The sequence below is a fragment of the Heptranchias perlo genome, chromosome 15, assembly GCF_035084215.1.
Source record: "Heptranchias perlo isolate sHepPer1 chromosome 15, sHepPer1.hap1, whole genome shotgun sequence".
Taxonomy (NCBI): domain Eukaryota; kingdom Metazoa; phylum Chordata; class Chondrichthyes; order Hexanchiformes; family Hexanchidae; genus Heptranchias; species Heptranchias perlo.
The window spans coordinates 22,204,812-22,221,096 of record NC_090339.1 but is presented as its reverse complement, the minus strand read 5'-3'; the positions used below and the strand labels follow the sequence as shown (position 1 = coordinate 22,221,096).

The following is a 16,285-nucleotide window of genomic DNA, read 5'->3' as shown; positions in this document are numbered from 1 at the left end:
TTAAGGCCTATTGTTTAAGATGCATACGGGGTGAAATTGATCGCTGCCAGTAGCATAAAACAGCCTGATAGTGAATTGAAAGCCCATTTTATACTGGCAAAGAAAATCAGGCATGTTTTAAAACAAGCTGCCGATTCGCTATCAGTCCATTTTGTGCTGAGGACGATGACCAATTTCATCCCCTACAGTTCCAAATTCCTGCCAAAATGAGGTTTAACTAGGATCTTAAGAGTATTTCAAGAAGGGGTTAAATCATTTGATTGATCATCCATCGACCACAAGGACTCACCAGCATAATAGAATCACTTAATTGAGCGTCTGGGTAAGGAAATGGTGAATGGCTGAGTGAATGTCTATTTGTCTATGCAAAGTGATTGTGGGCCTTGAGGACATACTTTGATTTATTTGCTATGTAGACCCAAGTACTATTCAATGATGCACTTTGTTCACAAGGATGGGCTGCAGCATGGAGCAAGCCATTTTCAACAACCCTTTTGCTTTTAATGGCTTTCAGCTGTGCTGAGTCCAGGAGCATAATGAAAAAGTGAAATACCAGCCTGCCAAATAGAGATACAATATTCATTACTGGGCAGATGTAGCATTTGTAGAACAGACTTATATGAAGTGCCCTATTGTCAGTGTTCCTGATATTAATGTGTTTCCAATTAGTGGTGACATGCTTGATTACTCTATGTCAACCTTTACTGTGCATCTCAGCAGGAAGTCAGGTGCTTGGCAATGTCTTTCTCTTAAATCAGTTAATGGCAGACACCAACTGTGAGAAGGTATTTGCAATCTAAACAGATGAACTTAGCAGCAGCCTGATGTTCAGACATACAAAATAATGTCCATGGTCAGTGTCTAATTGACTATCGCTACAGAGATAGTTAAATCTCTACCCTTATGAAATGCCTGTTGGGAGAAAAACAAAAAAATGCTGAAGTTCAATTTCAGAAAGATGTAGGTAAAAACTTTTAGCACCTGTTGGGTTTGTACCACCAAAGCTGAGGACTGTGTCATTGAATTGGTAAGTGTTTGCTTGTAATGAAAAGAGAACTACTTTGTTAATAGAATATCCTGGGTTGCACTGTTCCCTTTTATTATTGCTAGTAATGGGCAGGCTGAGAAACATCTCTTGTTAAAAGCCGGAAATAGCCTTTGCTCAGAAAGTTCGCTGAGGTTTGCTTTAACTGCACTGGGGCAGAAATTGCTCTGAGCAGCAAAGCAACGGTGTCTGCTGCTCATTCGATTTAAAGTAACAAACTTACCTCTGGCATCAAATTGCTAAAATAAATGGTGCGATGTACCCTGGGCTTCTGAACAGTATGTGTTGCTGTGGATGGAAAAGTCTGTGCAAGAAGAAGACACGCCCACCAAATCAGCCAGGAAGAGAAGATACAGCCTGCACTGGTTAAAGGGGTAAACAGACTTCATTGAAAGTTAGTATTCTAACTCTGTGTATGTAATAGTAAATAAAATGTTTTAAATGTTTTATAAAAAGCCAAAGTTAAATGAATGGTTTATTAAAAAGCAGAGCAAATTGAAATGAACAATTTTAAAAAAGGAGTGCAAAGTAAAATGAACTGATTTTGAAAAGGAGAAAATGCTGGAAATACTCAGCAAATTAGGCAGCGTCTGTGGAGAAAGAAACAGAGTTAACATTTCAGGTCGATGACCCTTCTTCAGAATGTTCTGACGCAAGGTCGTAGACCTGAAACGTTAACTGTTTCTTTCTCCACAGATGCTGCCTGACTTGCTGAGTATTTCCAACATTTTCTGTTTTTATTTCAGATTTCCAGCATCTGCAGTATTTTGCCTTTATTTTTGAAAAGGCATTAATAAAGCTGCACTTACTCACAGGAAAAAATGTGGCACAGCAAAGAAAAAGATTGATGAGAAGAAGAGGCATAACAAATTTTGTGATGAAGACCTCTGCACACTGCTCAATGAGGTGGAGGCGAGGCGTCAGCGGCTTCTGGGGAACGAGAAGAGTAGGGTGCCACAAAGTCAGCAGGTTGATGTGGAAGAAGGTGGCACAGGTTCTGAGTGCTAACTGCTCTGTGCCATGGAGTGCAGAACAGTGCTGCAAAAAATGTAATTATTTAATGCGATCGGCTAGGGTTTGTAGAAATGTTTTGAAATTTAAAAATTAAGATTTAAACGTTCTTACTTTTACAATTGCAATGAATTGTGAATAGATTGTTTATGGGTCGTGTGGTCAAGATTCAGTCTAATGTCAATTGGTTTTAAAATTCCGTTACCATTGGCGACGGGCCTCACAAAGTGCTTTTAGAGAGATTTTATCTGTACTCCAGGGATTTGAGGTGTGAAATTGCAATTAGTGAATTAGACCCTGTCTCCAAACATCCAACTTGTCTCTCTCATAAACAAGCACAAACTACACACAGTTAATAAAAATAAAAATTAGAGCAAGATGGCTCATATTACGCATGAGAAGTCGAAGACCAGCAGCGGTTCAGCCTTTATGAAGGAGATGACTGAACATGAAGAAAGGGCCACTCAGCTGTAGGGCAACACTTGTAGATTAGTGCCCGATCAGCCGCCACCTGAAGCTACTTCTCCCAATGTCTCCTTGGAGCAGCAGCAGCACCCCAGCTCCAAGGTCCCCGATTTACTGCCATCGGACAAGACATCGAGATCGTGCACATGGCACGAGGGGCTGGCCCACAGGGAGGGATGAGGGCCAGGAGGAAATAGGGTGCCCCTCTTGTGCAGATTACATCTCCTTTTGTTCAGGTTTTATCCCAGTGACCCTCAGGCATGCCTGTGAGGGGGCAAGTCTGTTAATTTTTTTGCTGTTTGTTCTTTTTGCTTGTTGGTGTTTTGTTATTTAATGCATATTATTGTTTGTATAATTTTGTTGCTGCTGTCCTTAAATCTTAGTCACTTGTAACTATTTGTTTGAAAAATTTTATTAATATAAACCATGATAACTTCACAACTGTTTCCAAAGTAGAAAATAACTAAATGAACACCATTTTTATTTAAAGTTTTGCACTAGACACCTCAATGTTTATATAAAGTTTTGCAATAACTAACTAGCTCAATGTATGTGACAGGTGGATCATTAGATGCCTTCAATGGCACATGGGTTCTGTCCACACCCCCCTGCACTTTGGGGAATCCAACGATCCTGTGGACTGCGATTGACCTCTCCCTTTGCTGTGCTGGTGACAGGTCAAGGCTGATGAACTCAGAAGCCGTGAGGAATATAACGTTTGTGACCTGCTGAATGCAGACTTTCGCAGTGCTCTGTGATGTTGCACATGTCACCGGTACTTGCCTGAAATGACCAGCGTGCATAGAATTTGAGGGCTGTCGTTACCTTCGTGGCCACTGATGAGGCCCTGTGGGAATTAGAACATGGCTGAAGGTCCCCTTGTAACATCTCAGAGGCTGCCAATTGCCTCCTTGCTAAAACAAAGTCTCCTCACACATAGCTCTTCTGATAACATCTCAAAGGACAGCCTCTCCCTGTACACACTCTCGGGTGGGTAATAGCTCCTCCTGATGAGTCTATGAGCATGGCACCTGACTTTTCTTTGTTGATCCCTGCCCCTCAATTCCATTCTGTACACTACATTTAAAAAAAGCAGTGGGATCCAGAGTGGTGGAAAAGGTATTTTGTTTTACGTATTTTTTTTCTCCACACAGGCCTCTTTAAACACTTCCAGGACTCTTGAAGTCACATAAATCTGAAAAAAAAAAATTGAAAATTCTGACACACAGCTCTCAGATTTTCTAAACAACTCTGACAGCTAAAAAGCTCCTTCCGGCTGAGTCCTGGCTTCATTAATAATGCGCAAAATTTAAATGGCAGCAGGACAGGCTCCTGTCACCAATTCAGAGCAGCCCTAATTTTTAAAGTGTGTTTTAGTACGCACTCACCAGTTTCCAGCAGCAAGTTGGCGCTGGTCCATTGATTCCAGCTGGTGATATCCCTTTAAGTCGAAGCTGTCATAGTGCCGGCGAACCAGGAGATGCAAGTTCTGGATTTCTGCGTTGGTCCTTGATTTTGCCACTAACAGTGGTGAGCGCTATTGAGCTCACCGTTCCTTTTTTAAAAGCAATTTCCGGCCCATTTTGTCAAAGTGAGTGTCCATAAAATATCAAATCATCTTTGAAAAATTATGCTATCGGGAGGAAAGCATAAGTTGTTTACTTTTGACTGTTCCATGTGATCCTTGTTGGGGGGAGGGGGGAAGCATGCAAGACAAGAAATTGTTCTCCTGTTTTACCTCTTGCCTACGTCAAAAAATTAATGTTGTTGTATTATGTGGGGGGTGGGGAAGTTGAGGTTATTTGGAAAATATAGATAAGTCCAAAAGGAGCTGGGTTATGCTGTTGAGTGATTTTTACTGTCTGCTACCTAATTTACCTAATGGCTGTGAATGCTTACCTCTATTTGTGATTCAATAGAAAAAAATTGTACAAAGAATCAATATCAAATTATGCCTTGTTTACAAAGGGTATAAGTATAATTCATCTTTAACTACAACTACTATTAATAGGTACACTTTCATGGCAGCACCTTGGCTTTTATTGTGTTGACAAAATATACACTAAACAAAATCCATACTGTAATATTGCTCTCTGGTTTAACAATCTATGATATATTAAATTTAGTCAATGAAGTGTGCATTTCATTGAAAACTCGTATGTACTTGCAGTAGTTATCACTCCTGTAGATGGCAATTATTTCAATGTTAAAGGTGTCACACTGTGTGATGCACAATAGCTGTTATTTTGTAGTGGGATATATCACTGCGTGTTTGCACAATCTGTCCACTGGGTTCCCACAAATTACTCAGTTTTCTGAATATTTTTTCATCTGAATTTTTTTTCTCAGTAACTGACATTTATGCAGTCCAAAATAAGGGTTTGCATAATATTAAATTATATTGATTTAAATTTATCCACTGAATTGTTTTTAATGCCTTAATTGAAGTTTTTACTTGAGAGCTTAAGCCTCTCCCTGGGCTTGGTATTTATATTTTTGCCCAGAGCTGTGACTCTGTGAGCTGAATTTGGATTTAAATGTAAATAATTTCTCGGGATGCTTCAGTACCATTCTCAGCACTTTGCTGCAAGTTACAAAGCAGCAATAATAAAAAAAATTCTGCAGCAGAAATCTGGATGCAGAGCAAAAGTTTTTACAAAAAGGGATGAATGCATAAGCATTTTTTTTAAAAAAGTATAAAATACACCAGTACTGAACTGCTAAATTACAGCAGTGACTTTGAAGCTCAATTATGCAAAAGCTCAATTTTAAGAAGATGACTAAAGCAGTCGAGGCCTGTGGAACGCTGACGATTATAGGGTGAGGTGAATGCTGTGGGCGGGACTCGGGCAAATATTGTGAAGCTCGTGCGTGTGTTAATCTGATTGTTCCATGGAAATGTGGCTTGTACTTTCCAATAGTGTAGCATCTTCTTTCCTACCAAAGTGCCACTTACAAAATATAGTCTGCCTGTCAGTTTACATTTATTTGTAAATGTGCTTGAGCACAGAGATTGGCAAAGACAGAGAGTGAACCTCTAACGGCGACATGTACTAACAGTGATGACTTTCAACTGGGAATTAGGTGCAGAGGGGGAAGAAGGTGCTAAGTGATTTAAACCAAGGGATTGTAAACTAATCTATCAACTTTTAAAACTTAAATTTAAAAAAAATACATAAAATACAAAAAAAATTAAAAATAAGACTGAGAAGCAGAAAGGGAGCCACGCGAGGAATCAAATCAAGGAAAAGTCAAAAAGTGATTTCACAAAACGAGGACGAGTGTCAAGGGTAAGGCAGTAAGTATTTAGTTCATTGGTTAGTGTTTTTAGTGGTTATTGTTTTTGGTGGTTGGTGTCTTTATTTAGTGTTTAGATAAACAGTAAATTGCCTTAAAGCTAAACAAACAGTTCAAATAACAATAGCTAACATGGCAGGACAGCTGGAGCCAATCATATGCACATCCTGTGCCATGTGGGACCTCGAGACTACTTTGATAATCTTGGAAAACTGCATGTGTAGGAAGTGCCGCCAACTGCTCGAGCTCAGATTTTCTGAGCTTGAGGGGCGGCTGGCGTCACGACAGTGCAAACGGGAAGCTGAGAGTTTTGTAGATAGCGCGTTTCAGGAGGTGGTCACTCCACAGCTACAGAAAGTTCAGGCGTAAAGGGAGTGGGTGACCATCAGACAGACTAGGAGGAATAGGCAGGCAGTGCAGGAATCCCCTGGGAGTGTTCGCTCACAAATCGGTATTCAGTTTGCACTCCCCCGAGGTGTCGTCAGGAGCAAATCCATGGCACCATGGGGCTGCACAGGTGGGGGCAAAAGAAATGCAGTTGTTATAGGGGAATTGATAGTCGGGGGATAGACAGGCATTTCTGCAACCACTGACATGAGTTCCGCATGGTGTGTTGCCTGGGTAACGGACATCACTGAGAGGGTGCAGAACATTTTGAGCGGGAAAGGGGAACAGCCAGAAGTTGTGGTCCACGTGGGAACCAATAACATAGGAAGGAAAAGGGTCGAGGTTCTGCAGTCAGAGTTCAGGAGCTAGGGAGGAAGTTAAAAAGCAGGACCTCAAAGATAGTGATCTCTGGATTACTCCCAGTGCTAGTGCATATAGGAATAGAAGGATAAGACAGGTTAATGTGTGGCTGGAGAAATGATACAGGAGGGAGGACTTCAGGTTCCTGGGGCATTGGGACCAGTTCTGGGGTAGGAGGGATCTGTTCAAGATTGACGGGTTGTACCTCAACAGCGCTGGACCAGTGCCCCCGCTAGGAGGTTAACTAGTGCAGTGATGGAGGGTTTTAACTAATTTGGCAGGGGAATGGGCAACAAGATGAAACATGAGAGAGGCGAAACAAGGTGCACAGAGGACTGGGAGTGACAAGTAGCACTAGAATAAAGAATAGTTCAGAAACAGGAGGACTCAGACAGGGGGAAAATGCAAGGCAATCGAAAATGAATTTAGAGTGCATATGGGTAAATGCACATAGTGTGGTAAATAAGGTTGGTGAGCTGCAGGCTCAAGTCGTCACATGGGACTATGATACAGTGGCAATAACAGAGACTGGCTCAAGGAAGGGGAGGATTAGGTACTTAATATTCCTGGCTACAAGGTATTCAGGAAAGATGGGGAAGAAAGGAGGGGGTGGCAGAATTGATCAAAGAAACCATTCTAGCACTTTAAAGGGATGATACAGTTGAGAATCTATTTGGTTCGAATTAAGGAACAATAGAGGAGCTATTATGCTACTGGATGTTTACTATAGGCCACCAACTAGTGGGAAGGAGATAGAGGAGCAAATTTGCAGACAAATTACAGAAAGATGCAAGAACTACAGAGTTGTGATAATGGACTTTACTTATCCTAATATAGACTGGGACAGTAACAGTGTAAAGAGCAAAGAGGGGGAGGAATTCCTGAAATGTGTTTGAGAACTTTCAGGAACAGTGTATTTCCAGCCCAACGAGGAAGGAAACAATGTTGGACCTACTTCTGGGGAATGAAATAGGGGAGGTGGAGCGTGTTTCAGTAGGGGAGCATTTGGGGAACAGTGATCATAATATCATTAGGTTTCGATTAGTTATGGAAAAGGACAAAGAACAATCAAATGTAAAAATACTTAGCTGGAGGTGGGCTAATTTCAGTGAGTTAAAAAGGGATCTTGCCCAGGTGGATTGGAATCAAAAATTGTTAGGCAATTGAACAATGGGAGGACTTCAAGGAAGAGTTGGTTCAGGTACAGATTAGACACATCCCTACGAGGGGGAAAGGAAGGGAATCCAAAGCTAGAGATCCCTGGATGACTAAAGATATAGAGATTAAAATGAAACAGAAAAAGGAGGCTTATGATGAATGTAAGGTTCATAATACAGTAGAGAACCAGGCTGAAAACAAAAAGTACAGAGGAGATCTGAAAAAGGGAAGAAGAGGGGCTAAGCGAGAATGTAAGAATAGATTAGCGGCTAACATAATCAGGAACCCAAAAGTCTTTTATAAACATATAAATAGTGAAAGGGTAGTCAAAGGAAGGGTGGGACTGATTAAGGACAAAAAAAGGAAATCTTCTTGTGGAGGCAGAGGGCAAGGTTGAGGTACTAAATGAATACTTCGCATCTGTCTTCACCAGAGAAGAGGAGGATGTCATTGTAGCAGTAAAGGAGGAGGTAGTAGTGATATTGGACAGGATAAAAATAGATAAAGAGGAGGTACTTAAAAGATTGGCAGTACTCAAAGTAGAAAAGTCACCCGGTCCAGTTGGGAAGCCTCCTAGGTTATGAGGGAAATAAGGGTGGAAATTGTGGAGGGTCTGGCCACAATCTTCCAATCCTCATTAGATATGGGAATAGTGCCGGAGGATTGCAAATGCTACACCCCTGTTCAAAAAAGGGGAGAGGGATAAACCTGACAATTACAGGCCAGGCAGCCTAATGTCTGTGGTGGGGAAACTTTTGGAGACAATAATCTGGGACAAAATTAATTGTCACTTGGAAAAGTATGAGCGAACAAATGAAAGTCAGCATGGATTTATAAAAGGAAAATTGTGTTTGACTAACTTGATTGAGTTCTTTGATGAAGTAATGGAGAGGGTTGATGATGTTTGTATGGACTTTGAAAAGGCATTTGATAAAATACCACATAGTAGACTTGTTAGCAAAATTAAAGCCCATGGAATTAAAGGGACAGTGGCAGCATAGATACAAAATTGGCTAAGGGACAGAGAGCAGAGGTTAGTGGTGAATGGTTGTTTTTTAGACTGGAGGGAAGCATACTGTGGTGTTCCCCAGGGGTCAGTATTAGGACCACTGCTCTTTTCGATATATATTAATGACCTGGACTTGGGTATACAGGGTATAATTTCAAAGTTTGCAACTGACATGAAACTCAGAAATGTAGTTAGCAGTGTGGAGGAGACTGACAGACTTCAGGAGCACATGGGCAGAGACATGGTAGATGAAATTTAATGCAGTGAAGTGATACATTTTGATAGGAAGAATGAGGAGAGGCAATACAAACTAAATGGTACAATTTTAAAGGTGATGCAGGACAGAGAGACCTGGGGGTGCACATACACAAATCTTTGAAGGTGGCAGGACAAGTTGAGAAGGCTGTTAAAACGGCATATGGGATCCTGGTCCTTATTAATAGATTGTAAACAATTTTACAACACCAAGTTATAGTCCAATGATTTTATTTGAAATTTACAAGCTTTCGGAGGCTTCCTCCTTCCTCAGGTAAATGTCAGGAACTCCTCGAAGCCTACGCATTTATAAATCACAGAACAATACATGGTGATTACAGACAGTCTTTGCAACTGCCCGTTGCCAAGGCAATCACCGTGTTCAGACAGAGAGGTGTTACCGACAGAACCCCCGAATATACATTCAACAAAAAAAAACAAACAAACAGGAAAAAAAAACAGAGAGAGAGGCAGAGAAAGCCTCATTAATAGAGGCATAGAGTACAAAAGCAAGGAAATTCTACTAAATCTTTATAAAGCAGTGGTTAGGCTTCAGCTGGAGTATTGTGTTCAATTCTAGGTAGCACACTTTAGGAAGGATGTCAAGGCCTTAGAGAGTGTGCAAGAGAGATTTACTAGAATGGTACCAGGGATGAGGGACTTCATTTACGTGGAGGGACTGGAGAAGGTGGGGTTGTTCTCCTTAGAACAGAGACGGTTAAGGAAAGATTTGGTAGAGGTGTTCAAAATCATGAATGGTTTTGATAGAGTAAACCAGGAGAAACTGTTTCCAGTGGCAGAAGGGACGGTAACCAGAGGATACAAATCTAAGGTGGTTGACAAAAGAGCCAGGGGCAACATGAGTTAACATCATTTTTTACACAGCGAGTTGTAATGATCTGGAATGCACTGCCTGACAGGTTGGTGGAAGCAGGTTCGATAGTAACTTTCAAAAGGGAATTGGATAAATACTTGAAAGGAAAAAAATCACAGCAGTATAGGGAAAGAGCAGGGGAATGGGACTAATTGGGTAGCTCTTTCAAAGAGCCAGCACAGCCCGATGGGCCGAATGGCTTCCTCCTGTGCTGTACCTACTACGGTACTATGATATGACTCCTTTCATGACCTCAGGACATCCCACAACAAATGAAGTACTTTCGAAGTGTAGTCATTGTTGTATTGTAGGATGTGCGGCAGTCAATTTGCGCACAACAAGGTCAAACAAACAACAATGAGATAATGACCAGATAATCTGTTTTAGTGATGGTTGAGGAATAAATATTGGCCAGGACAACAGGGAGAACTTCCCTGCTTTTCATTGTATTGTGCAATGGGATCTTTTATGTTTGATAGGGCAGATGGGGCCTCAATTTAATGTCGCATCCTAAAAACCTCCAACAATGCAGCACTCCCTCAGTGTGGCACTGGAGTGCAGATTTGGTGCTCAAGTCTCTGGAGTGGGACTTGAACCCACAAATTTCTGACTCAGAAGATAGTGCTACCACTGAGCCAAGGCTGAAGTTTTTATGCCCACTGCAAGGCTCCGTGGCTCAATATTAAGGTAGCATCCTAAATATTCATTCATTATAAATGTTAAACATATTGGCCTGGAGTTTCCTCTGTACAGGTTCAAATTCAAATGGGAGGGTATGACATGATAGCTATTACTGAGACATGGCTGCAGAATGGTCAGGATTGGGAACTAAATATACCGGCTTATAAGGTCGACAGGAGAGATGGGGAAAATGGAAGAGGGGGAGGAGTAGCCTTAATGATTAGAAATGAAATCACTTCAATGATAAAGGAGGATATAACGAGAGGTAAGCAGCCAACAGAGACCTTATGGGTTCAATTGAGAAATAGGAAAGGATCTAAGACTATAGTGGGAGTTGTGTATAGGACCCCTGGCAGCAGCTCTGAAGTGCTAGATTGTATAAATGCAGAGATTAGACAAGCGTGTAAGAAAGGCATAATGGTCTTAATGGGGGACTTTAACCTTCACATAGATTGGGAAAAGCAGACTAACAACTGTCAGAAAGGTAGTGAATTTCTTGAGTGTGTCCGGGATAGTTTTCTACAGCAGTATGTCCTGGAGGCAACAAGGGGGCAAGCCATACCAGATTCAGTCATGAGTAATGAACCAGATTTAGTTAATGGCTTAACTGTACGCGAACATCTATCCAACAGTGATCATAACATAATCGAGTTCAATGTAATGTCTGAAAGGGAAAAAAGTGAGTCAGCTGCTAAGATTCTAGACTTGGGTAAGGCTGACTTCAATGGGATGAGAGAGAGACTGTTCACAGTAAACTGGGCAAATCTGTTAATGGGTAAAACGACTGATGATCAGCGGGAAACGTTTAAAGAAACATTTAACATGATACAGAATCAGTTTATACCCCTGAGGAGCAAGAACTCTACTTGCCATAAAAAAAACAGCCATGGACAACTAAAGAGGTAAGGGACAGTATAAGACATAAGGAAAGGGCATACAAAAAGGCAAAAAATGGCACAAATCCTGGCGAATGGGAAAGATACAAAGATCAACAAGTAAGAGCCACAAAAGAGAGTATGAAAAGAAACTTGCAAGGGATATCAAAACCAATACGGAAGAACTTTTATAGTTACATTAGGAAAAAGAGGGTGGTCAGGAGCAGTGTTGGCCCCTTAAAAACTGAAAGTGGGGATATTGTCATTGACAATGGGGAAATGGCAGACATGTTGAACGATTAATTTGTGTCAGTATTTACAGTAGAAAAAGCATGCCGGAAATCCCAAGAAAACTAATATTGAATCGGGGGCAGGGACTCTATAAAATTAACATAAGTAAAGCAACACTAATGAAGAAAATAATAGCACTAAAGAGTGACAAATCCCCAGGACCAGATGGTTTCCATCCCAGGGTTTTAAAGGAAGTAGGTGAGCACATTGCAGATGCCCTATCTATAATCTTTCAAAGTTCTCTAGATTCAGGAACTGTCCCTCTAGATTGGAAAATTGCACATGTCACTCCGCTTTTTAAGAAAGGAGAGAGGGGGAAACCAGGGAATTATAGACCTGTTAGCCTAACGTCTGATGTGGGGAAAATGCTGGAGACTATAATTAAGGATAGGGTGACTGAACACCTCGAGAGTTTTCAGTTAATCAGAGATACCCAGCAGGGATTTGTGACAGGTAGGTCATGCCTGACAAACCTGATTGAATTTTTTGAAGAGCTGACTAAAGTGGTGGACAGGGGAATGTCAATGGATGTTATTTATATGGACTTCCAGAAGGCATTTGAAAAGGTCCCACATAGGAGATTGTTAGCTAAGATGGAAGCCCATGGAATCGAGGGAAAAGTACGGACTTGGTTAGGAAGTTGGCTGAGCTAAAGGCGACAGAGAGTAGGGATAATGGGTAGGTACTCACATTGGCAGGATGTGACTAATTGAGTCCCGCAGGGATCTGTCTTGGGGTCTCAATTATTCACAATATTTATTAACAACTTAGATGAAGGCATAGAAAATCTCATATCTAAGTTTGCCGATGACACAAAGATTGGTGGCATTGTAAGCAGTGTAGATGAAAACATAAAATTACAAAGCGATATTGATAGATTAGGTGAATGGGCAAAACTGTGGCAAATGGAATTCAATGTAGACAAATGTGAGGTCATCCACTTTGGATCAAAAAAAGGATAGAACAGAGTACTTTCTAAATGGTAAAAAGTTAAAAACAGTGGATATCCAAAGGGACTTAGGGGTTCAGGTACATAGATCATTGAAGTGTCATGAACAGGTGCAGAAAATAAACAAGAAGGCTAATGGAATGCTGGTCTTTATATCTAGAGGACTGGAGTACAAGGGGGCAGAAGTTATGCTGCAGCTATACAAAACCCTGGTTAGACCACACCTGGAGTACTGTGAGCAGTTCTGGGCACCGCACCTTCGGAAGGACATATTGGCCTTGGAGGGAGTGCAGCGTAGGTTTACTAGAATGATACCCAGACTTCAAGGGTTAAGTTACAAGGAGAGATTACACAAATTGGGGTTGTATTCTCTGGAGTTTCGAAGGTTAAGGGGTGATCTGATCGAAGTTTATAAGATATTAAGGGGAATGGATAGGGTGGATAGAGAGAAACTATTTCCGCTGGTTGGGGATTTTAGGAGTGGGGGCACAGTCTAAAAATTATTGCCAGAACTTTCAGAAGCAGGATTAGAAAACATTTCTACACACAAAGGGTGGTAGAAGTTTGGAACTCTCTTCCGCAAATGGCAATTGATACTCGCTCAATTGCTAAATTTAAAACTGAGATAGATAGCTTTTTGGCAACCAAAGGTATTAAGGGATATGGGCCAAAGGCAGGTATATGGAGTTAGATCACAGATCAGCCATGATGTTATCAAATGGCAGAGCAGGCACGAGGGTCTGAATGGCCTACTCCTGTTCCGATGTTCCTATGTGTATTTGCGCCTAGAGACGCGAGTTCTCTGTGCACTAACCAATTATGTGGCTTAAAAGATCATTGTATTTTGGCCGTATATGAGTTACACTTGTAACTATAACATGTCCTGATCTTTAATGGCCAGCCATCTGTCAAACCCTCCAACTGAATGAATCTTCACCAAATAAAACTGGCCTCGCTCCCGACACTCAAATACGAGTTTCCTCCAATTGCGCTTGTTCCGAGGGTCTCTTCATGTTGCGACCAGATTTTCAGGTGCAGCACTAAAGAAAGTAATTCTTCTGGTGTTTTATTGCAATTTTTGAGCATTTTTCTAAATTTATCCTCTCAGACTTGCTCTGTATTTTCTCTTTCTTTGAATGGTTTTTAATGGCATCAATGCAAGTCACATCAAAAATTGAAAAGCTTCCCCGATTGTAGATTGTGAAACAGGCTGTGCCTGATGAACATGATTGATGGTTAAATGAGTTGAATATTAAATTTTCATACTTAAAGAAGAGATATATGGTGTGAGTTTGGCGCTTTCCATGTGTTCCGATTCTTTATGCTGATTTTTGGTGATTACGCCCATTTTAAGTTTGGGTATTCTAATGAGATTGGGAGGATACTAGGGCGTAACTTGACATCAGCAAAATGACCGCGGCATCAGATGCATTTCGGGTCTAACTTCCGGGTTAAGCCCAAAGAGGAAGCTCCAGCCCACAGTAGCATTGCTACATACTAGACCATGTCAATCTAGCTTAGGGCAGAACTACTCTCCCTGCGATCTCCTGTTTTGGAGCCTTTTGCTGCCTGCCGACAGCATTCTGTGTCCCAAAAGCCCGAATGTCTTTCCTATGTTCTGTTCTTAAAAGTCCTCATTCGATCAGAAAGCTTGTCCCTCCCTGACTGACATGAGATCAACACAATGGTGAGTGGCATCTTTCCAAATACCCAGACAACCTAACCAATCACTTATTGTTTAGTCTCTGGAAGAAGCAACTTCTGATTAACATATTAACCACCTTTCATCTGGGTGCCTCTTTTTTAAAAAACTCATTAGAATACACATTGCTTTTAAAAACCCAGCATTCAAAGTAAATTCTTTCCCAACTCCTTTCTGTAGAAAAAATGATCAAAAATATCTTGAAATATGAGGACCATTTTTGGGATTATGTTTACTTTGTTCTTCACATTAAAACTTTTCAACTCGCACCTGAGGGAAAACAAAAACACTTCATAAAGTTTAAAAGAAATTGCACCTGGAAAGTGTCTGGACCAGAGCCAACCAATTTCTATCACTAAAAAGAAACCAATTAAATCCCTGTCTTTTATTTTTTCATTTTCTTTTTACTGTTCATGTTGAATCTCATGATAATCAGTAAACTTATCCATTCTATTGAATCACTCCAGTAACTTCCCCACACATAGCCATTTGTGTCGTTTGTGATCATGGGCCTCCACTCTCAACCCCAGTCACACATTGGTCTCTCCCTACCTCACTTGTAATAAAATAAAAGGCCTGTCCAATGCTTTTGTTATAATCCAGATTATCTTCTGAACAGGCTTCCCTCCACCACTAGGTATGTTCAGGCTCCACCACAACATATTCACTGGCCCTTCCCTGCCCACCCAAAAAAATATCCATTGCTTCCCCAATCCGGCCTATTGGAGTTCTGAAAGTCAGACATTATATTCCATTACAGGAACATCAACAACTTTCATTTATGTAGTGTCTTTAAGATAGCAAAGGCATCTTACTATCTTGTAAGATATCTTGTAAGTCCCAAAGCACTTCATAGGAGCGATTATCAAACAAAAGTTGACATCGAGCCACATGAGATATTGGGATAGGTGACCAAAAGCTTAGTCAAAGAGATAGGTTTTAAGGAGCATCTTAAAGGAGGAGAGAGAGGCGGAGAGGCTTAGGCAGGAGATTCCAGAGCTTGGAGCCTAGGCAGCTGAAAGCGCGGCTGCCAGTGGTGAAGTGAAGAAAATTGGGATTGCGCAAGATGCCAGAATTGGAGGAGCGTAGAGATTTCGGAGGGTTGTAGGGCTGGGGGAGGTTACAGAGGGCAAGGCCATGGTGGGATTTGAAAACAAGGATGAGAATTTTTAAATCGCGTGTTTCCAGACCAGGAGCCAATGTAGGTCAGTGAGCACAGGGGTGATGGGCGAATGGGACTCGGTGCAAGTTAGGATATGGGCAGCAGAGTTTTGAAAGAGCTCAAGTTTACGGGGGTTGCAAGGTGGGAAGCCAGCCAGGAGAGCATTACACTCCTCCAGCCCTTAACTTCCATCTGTTGCTCAAGTCCCATCTCCCACTGTTCTACTTCCTGATAGGCAGCAGCAGGTTCTGCATAGGCAACTTCTGATATCACCAGTGTGTTTGTGCTCTAAGGAAAGAGCCAGTAAATGTATTCAGACAGTAGCCAGAGAGGAGGAGGTGTGCTCTGCATGGCAGATCCGGTTGCAAGGTACATTCTTAGCATAGCTGGTTGGAGATTGAAGGATGTATAACATTTGAAACCAACTACTGGGATTCACCATCAATCACTTCTCTCAGAACCTTCAACACCAGGAAGCAAAAGCCCTAACAATGACTCCAAGAGCAAAACCCAGAAGCACTTCCAGCATTGTTTCCTCCCCACCCCCACACACCACTACCAACAGCAGAACAGGGTGTCAACCCAGGAGAGGGTCGCCAACTCTGATTGGACATATTCTTGGAGTTTTCATCCGATGACCTCCTGCCTCCAACCGCTCCAAACTCCTTACACCCGCCATTGGTCGCCCGACACGTCCATCCTCGCAATGCACCACCTTCTCACACTGATTGGAATGCGAGCAGACTCTTTGCCACCTAATTGGA

General features: G+C 41.6%; 1 long non-coding RNA gene across 2 annotated transcripts in view; it reads left to right on the top strand.

Annotated features, from left to right (window-relative positions):
* The first annotated feature begins 922 nt into the window (after window positions 1-922).
* The window catches only part of LOC137332698 (uncharacterized), a 42,279-nt gene continuing 26,916 nt past the window's right edge, over window positions 923-16,285 (top strand). The window contains exons 1-3 of one of the 2 annotated variants that reach the window (XR_010965718.1): window positions 923-1,027; window positions 1,792-2,094; window positions 3,081-4,895. This is a non-coding gene — a long non-coding RNA (uncharacterized lncRNA). Of the gene's footprint in view, window positions 1,028-1,791; window positions 2,095-3,080; window positions 4,896-16,285 lie in introns of those variants that run through there. The other variant, XR_010965719.1, reaches the window with a different exon arrangement.